Source organism: Mustelus asterias, chromosome 12, assembly GCF_964213995.1.
Source record: "Mustelus asterias chromosome 12, sMusAst1.hap1.1, whole genome shotgun sequence".
In the NCBI taxonomy this organism is placed as follows: Eukaryota; Metazoa; Chordata; class Chondrichthyes; order Carcharhiniformes; family Triakidae; genus Mustelus; species Mustelus asterias.
Window position 1 is genome coordinate 89,298,595 of NC_135812.1, and position 5,610 is coordinate 89,304,204.

General features: G+C 46.4%; 1 non-coding gene across 1 annotated transcript; it reads left to right on the top strand.

Moving 5' to 3' along the window:
* The first annotated feature begins 3,175 nt into the window (after nucleotides 1–3,175).
* trnav-aac (transfer RNA valine (anticodon AAC)) lies at nucleotides 3,176–3,248 on the top strand. The gene has a single exon. It is a non-coding gene; the product is annotated as a tRNA-Val (tRNA).
* The last annotated feature ends 2,362 nt before the right edge of the window (nucleotides 3,249–5,610 follow it).

The window sequence follows — 5,610 nt, forward strand, 5'->3', positions numbered from 1 at the left end:
GGCCAATCAACCTAATCTGCAAATCTTTGGACTGTGGGAGGAAACAGGAGCACCTGGAGGAAACCCACACAGACATGGGGAGAATGTGTAAGCTCCACACAGACAGTGACCTGAGGCCAGAATTGAACCCGGGACCCTGGCACTGTGAGGCAGCAGTGCTAACCACTGTGCCATCCATTATGTACATCACCCAATGAACACAGAGAGTGCAGTCCACCTCTCCTTAAAGCTATGGGCCCTATAAATCTGTAGCATTATTTATACATCATTAAACTTCATGAAATGCACTAAAAATGCAACAAATTTTGTTTGCTCTTCCTTCCGCAAAACCACTTAAGGTACACAGCCTTTTATAGCCGAGACCTGTAGCTGCAGTTGGTGTTCCAGTCAAGCAGAAAGCTATTTAGATTACTTGGCTCCTGCTCGGCTGGAAAGAGGTCAGAACATGCCTGGATACATGCACGCATGAAGCAAACATTAGAACTTTAAATGTGTATTCCTCATCTCTTAAACATTTAAATTAAGGTCCCGAGATCCAATTGATATTCTCAGTACTTAAAAACCAGGTTGGATATGGGCCTGGATTTATGTAGCACAGTGGTTAGCACTGCTGCTTCACAGCTCCAGGGTCCCGGGTTCGATTCCCGGCTCGGGTCACTGTCTGTGTGGAGTTTGCACATTCTCCTCGTGTCTGCGTGGGTTTCCTCCGGGTGCTCCGGTTTCCTCCCACAGTCCAAAGATGTGCGGGTTAGGTTGATTGGCCAGGCTAAAAAAAATTGCCCCTTAGAGTCCTGGGATGTGTAGGTTAGAGGGATTAGTGGGTAAGGTATGTGGGGGTGGGGCCTGGGTGGGATTGTGGTCGGTGCAGACTCGATGGGCCGAATGGCCTCCTTCTGCACTGTAGGGTTTCTATGATATCTATGATATAGAATCAAACCAAAGGGCCATGAAATGACCGTGCTTGGTAACCACATGATGTGACGATAATAGATAGTATAATGTAAATATTTAAGAATAAGAGTATATTTACTGCAGGTTTAGAGTCAGTGCTGAGTTGGCAGTGCCAACATAGAGCCAGAATCTGACCTAACTCTCCCTGAGTGTGAAGAAACTTAGAAACTATAGGCGGGATTCTCCGGCCGTTAATTCCAGCGGGATTCTTCTACCCGCTGCAGTGAGTGAAGGTTTGGCTGAGCGCCAAATTCTCTATCCTCGATGGCAGGGCGTGGAGGGCGAGGAATTCCGGGCTATGTTTCTTCCCACTCGGAGAGTTAGGTCGGCTTCAGGTTCTGTGTTGGTGCTGCCAACTCAGCACTGACTAAACCTGCGGTAAATATACCCTTATTCTTAAATATTTACATAATAGAGCTTATTATAATTTCACCATGTGGTTAGCAGAACACTAGAAAGCGACTTAGGTGGTCCTTGGTCTTTTATCAGCCTACATTTCTGTATCTTTGCCCCAAACACCACAGTGGCACAGTGGTTAGCACTGCTGCCTCACAGCGCCAGGGACCCCGGTTCGATTCCTGGTTTGGTTCACTCTCTGTAGAGAGTCTGCCCGTGCCTGCATGGGTTTCCTCCGGGTGCTCCGGTTTCCTCCCACAGTCTGAAAGATGAGCTAGTTAGGTGCATTGGCCCGTGAAATTCTCCTTCAGTATACCCGAACAGACGCCAGAGTGTGGCAACTGGGGGATTTTCACAGTAACTTCATTGCAGTGTTAATATAAGCCTACTTGTGACACTAATAAATAAACTTAAAATGCATTTGTAGCATTTCCTGAAGATGCAAATACCTGTTAAATGTTCTCTCTGCACTCAGTAAATATAGATCTCAGCTATTCACCTGGTTATTTGAAAGAAGCATCTCTGTTCCACTCTCACAAGAGATTTTTTTCATATCAAGTCTTCAATAACTAGGCCACTTGCCGTTGGTATGAGTTCGGCTGCGGTATCTCAGCGTACCGTCAAAGGGTCACGGCAATATCTCTGCTGCCTCCTATACAAACATCGGTCAACATTTCCCAAACATTTGTTTGGACATTTAGTTCACTGCTTACCTTCTATTTTGGATTTTTTATTTGCAAATGTTGTGCCTGGTCGTCAGTTTGGTGGTGAATTCCTATTCTACAGGTGTAGTCATGTGTGAAGTCCAAGTTGCTTGAAGATAAATCTGCCTTTTTACCCATTCCCCACTCCCTTCATTCCATCATTGGTGGCCCTGCCTTCAGCTGACAAGGCCACAAACTGTGGGGTTGTTTCCTCAAGCCTCAATCCATATCGATGGATTGGTCAGAATGGTAGAAAAATGGCAAATGGAATTCGACCCAGAGAAGTGTGAGATGGTGCACTTGGGAAGGCCAAGCAAGGCAAAGGATTACAGAATAAATTAGAGGCTACTGAGGGGTGTGGAGGAAGTGAGGGTCTTTTGAGTGACTGTCCAGAGAATCCTGAAGGTAGCAGGATAGTTTGATACAGCAAAATTGAATCCTTTTCATTTCTTCCTTTTAAGGGCTGCACGGTGGCACAATGGTTAGCACTGCTGCCTCACAGTGACAGAGACCCGGGTTTGATTTGAGCCTTGGGTCACTGTGTGGAGTTTGCACGTTATCTCCATGTCTGAAACCGCGTCCGGTTTCCTCCGAGTGTTCCGGTTTTGTCCAAAGATGTGCGAGTTAGGTGGATTAGCCGAAGCATAGAATATAAAAGGTAATGCTGGAACTATGTAAAGCATTAGTTAGGCCACAACTTGAGTACTGTGTACAGTTCTGGTCACTACTTTACAGAAAGGATGTAATTGCACTGGAGAGGTTACAGAGGTGATTTACAAGGATGTTGCCAGAACTGGAAAATTGCAGCTATGGAAAGTTTGGATAGGCTGGATTTGTTTTCCTTGGATAGAGGAGGCTGAGGGGAGATTTGATTGAGATGTATAAAATTGTGAGGGGCTGGGATATAGTGGATGGGGGGGCGGGCTATTTATTTTAGCAGGGAGGTCTGTGAATAAGATGGCATAGATTTAAAGTGATTGGTAGAACGATTAGAGGGGAGATGAAGAAACGTTTTCTTCACTGTAGAGGGTTGACAGGGTCTGGAAGTCACTGCCAAGAGGCAGAAACCCTCAACTCATTGAAAGGATGTCTGGACGTACACCTCAAATGCAGTAACCTGCAGTGTTTCTGTAGCGTAGTGGTTATCACATTCGCCTAACACACGAAAGGTCCCTGGTTCAAAACCGGGCAGAAACATTTGGGGGCGGCACAGTGGTTAGCACTGCTGCCTCAACGCCAGGGACCCAGGCTCAATTCCCGGCTTGGGTCACTGTCTGTGTGGAGTTTGCACATTCTTCCTGTGTTTGCGTGGGTTTCCTCTGGGTGCTCCGGTTTCCTCCCACACTCCAAAGATGTGCGGATTAGCTGGGTTGCCACTTAGTGCTGGGGGATCAGCAGGGTAAATGCATGGGGCTACGGGGATAGGGAATGGGTGGGATTGTGGTCGGTGCAGACTTGGTGGACCGAATGGTCTCCTTCTGCAGGGCTATGGGACTAACTGCTGCAAAGTGGGATTAGGCTGCATGGCTCATTTTCTCGGCTGGCGCAGACACGATGGACCAAGTGGCCTCTTTCTGTATCCTAAAGTTTCAATGATTCTACGTTTGGCAAAAGACAAGTTCACTCGCTTAGGTCATCAAAAGGAGATATTGCAACCTAGTTCCGCAGGAAAGTTTTATTTTCAAAAAGCATTGGCATTCCACCCTCGACCATCCCCCCATCCCACTTGTGTCTGACCTTTGTGTCGGGTTTAATGGTTGAATGTTGGTCTAAGATTATTAGCAAACACTGGCAGCTGTAAAGGGGGAATATGAATGAGAAATTTAATCAGAAGTGCCATCCACTTTGCCGGAATATAATATACATCCAGACTGGAACCGTGGAGAATTATCAAAGCTCCGTTCATGCCCAGCAAGGCTCCCCCCTCCCCCACCCCCCAACCCCACCTTTCTGATTGCAATACTCATTCACAATTGGAAATGTTTCCAGAATAAACAGCAGAGAGGAAGTTCAGAATGGGATGTCCTGTCACTTCTGACCCAAGCAGATGAGACAACAGTCTTTAATGGACATTACCTCATGCCTGAGTGAGAATATGTAGAATACAGTACCTTTGAACATTAGAATATGAAAAATAGCTTGAGTAGCCATTCCCAAACCAGAGGGCCCTGCTTCCCCTCGCACAGTGCGACTGTCTTTGGGTGGATTTAATGGCCATATTCCTTGTCAGTTCCGATTATCCTTCTGGTATTAATGGTTATGACAGAGTGATCAAGAGCAAATTAATCTCATAATGAGAGGCTGGATGGCGGAAATAATGCTCAATTGTAATTTTCAATTACACATTTCAACCAGTGGTAGTTAGTTGCTATCATTATTCACTGCATGGATATAAGGTACTGGAAGTAGGAGAGACTGGCTACTATTTAAAGTCTTTTAGAATCAATGAACAATCCCCGAATGAAATATGTTGCCAAATACAAATTATGTCAATGCACCGCTGCCATTTTCCTGAGGTCAACTTTAGGTGACACCTACAAAGCAAGATTCTGTCACACTGATGAACATCGAATCCAGATGAGGTGCTCTAATAAAGAGCATTATATGTACTGGCACCACAAATAACAGCGTGTACCAGGTAGAACATCATAACCCAGCACGCAGCATCTTATTGTATTGAGTGCTACAGCAAAAACCATCAGTTTGTGTGGAAAGGAGAGCAAAGTTGTGAAGAGAGATGCGTTTAATAACCAGGCAAAGGCCATGCGTTTCAAGAAAAATTCGATGGCCCCACCTCCCCAGAAAGGAGCAAGGAGAGTTTCAATGGACCCATGTCTGTGGCTTCTGATGTAGGCAGCATGCCAACCCTCACGGTGGTGACATTGTGCAGTATGCCAGACCACCAGGAATCTTTGAGGTGCTTTGCCAAGCACTGCAGGTCTCCTCAAGCACAGTCCAAACAACGGGAGCATTGTTTCAGCACCCCAATAATCTGCCCTGTCACATTTTGTAGGTGTGCCATGCTCCAGAATTTGCTGTGTTCACATTCTGGTGTTGGTTTGAGAATTGGAATATTTGCCACTCGCTGTTAGGTGTCTCTGGTGACAATGGGTAAGCTCTTGGTAAGCTGCGCTTGTGAGCTTGCTGCCCACCTGAGGGAGCATTGGTGGCACACAAGAGTCACATGAGCCATGTCAGCAGCGGACAGCTCTTGTTGCCCACTGGTCACCCCTGGTTTGACATGCGCAGATGGCACTCTGGGCTGCCACAAAATGAAGGCATCATGGCTGCTGCCAGGATAACGTGCACTGAGCTGCGTGATATGCTACCCATGGTCACACAGAGTGTAGATTTTGAGGGAGTGGAATCTCTTTTAGTTGCAGTACATCACAAAGCTGACGTGTCAACTGCAACGTGATGTGTGTCCAGTCTGTAGCACAAAGGAGAGGCCCGCACTCCTCATGAAGCCATTTACTCACTTCATCTGCTTCTCTGTGAGAAGGGAGAATGAAATGTATTCAGCTCTCTTGGAGGACAAAGCCTCATTGACCTTCCTCAA